Genomic DNA, 1,689 nt, shown 5'->3' with positions numbered 1-1,689 from the left:
GGAAAAGTAACAAGTGCTTTTTTTCCTGTGTGTGGGCTTTGAGAGAGAGTTTCTCTGTATAATCCTGGCTGTCCTGGAACTCCATCTGTATATAGACCAGGCTGGCCTCTAAGAGATCTGCTTGCTTCTGTCTCTCAAGTGCTAGGATTAAAGGTGTGTGCCACAAACCCCAACTACACACACACACACATACACACACGTCCCTTCTTTATGGCAAACAAGTGTCCTTGACTGCTGAGCCATCTTTACTGAGAAAGTCAATGCTCAGTTTTGAGACAGGGATTACACTCAGACTCAGAATACAGCCAGCAGTCTTTCTCCACTACACAAGTGTTAGGATTGCTACATGTGCCATCATACCTGGCTCATATAAACAAATGTTTTAGACTTTTTTTTTTAAAGATTGATTTACTCTTATGTCATGGTTTGAATATGCTTGGCCCAGGAAGTGGCATTATGTGGAGATGTGGCCTTGTTGGAACAGGTGTGTCACTGTGGGTGTGGACTACCCTAGCTGCCTGGAAGCCAGTCTTCCACTAGTAGCCTTCAGATGAAGATGTGGAACTCTCAGCTCCTCCTGCACCATGTCTGCCTGGATACTGCTATGTTTCTGCCTTGATGATAATGGACTGAACCTCGGAACCTGTAAGCCAGCCACAAAATAAATGTCTATTATAAGAGTTGTCTTGGTCATGGTGTCTGTTCACAACAGTAAAACCCTAAGACATCTTATTTTACGTACCTTGCCTGCATGCATGTCTATGTGAGGGTGTTGGATCCCCTGGAACTGGAGTTACAGTTGTGACCTGTCATATGGGTTCTGGGAATTAAACCTGGGTTCTCTACAAGGGCAATCAGTGCTCTTAACTGTAGAACCATCTCTCCAGCCCCTAAAATTTTTGTTACCTTTTTTTTTGGGGGGGTGTGGTTATCTATGTTCATGATGCATGTGTGTGGAATGCTTGCCACACCACATGTGTGGATCAGAGGACAACGTATAGAGTGGTGTTAGTCCACCTTTATGTGTCTGGGGATGGAATTCAGGTCACCAGGCTTGTAGAGCCAATCACCTTTGTTTACCCACTGACTTCTTGAGCTACCTCACCATTACTGTTCATAACTATGTGTGTGTATATCAACTACATTATATATATGTGTAATTTTTTTGGACAGGTTCCCACCCAGCAGGTCTCCAACTTGAGACCCTCCTACCTTAGCCCTCCTAAGTGCAGAGACTGCAGGTGCCTGGTGCTGGGAAACTACAGGAGGAAGTAGAGACTCCCAAGTGAGTGTGGGTGTTGTTGAAGTCTGAGTCATCACTCACCCAGCTGGAAGTACAGCATCTGGAGCCTCAGACCAGGTTCAGGTTGAAAGTTTGTGACAACCACTGACCTTCAAATACAGCAATGTTTTCAGCAGTGTAATTTAGTAATTTAGATACTGTGAAAGTGGAAACAAGGAAACAGGAGAGAATTAAAAGACCAAATAGGTTTGGGATGCAGTTCTATTGGTACAGACAGAAGGCACTGGATTCCATTCTCAGTACTGCATAAAACAGAAAAACAAAACAGCAGGGGTGGGCGGTGGGGGCAGAATGTGAAGCATATTAGGGACTAACAATGAAGACTTCACAATAGACCCCGAAGCTTTGACAAGTGAAGGGCTGGAATGTGGGGATACAAGCCCCAC

The sequence above is a fragment of the Micromys minutus genome (assembly GCF_963924665.1).
Source record: "Micromys minutus genome assembly, chromosome: 13".
Classification (NCBI taxonomy): Eukaryota; Metazoa; Chordata; class Mammalia; order Rodentia; family Muridae; genus Micromys; species Micromys minutus.
Note: the sequence above shows the minus strand (reverse complement) of the source record.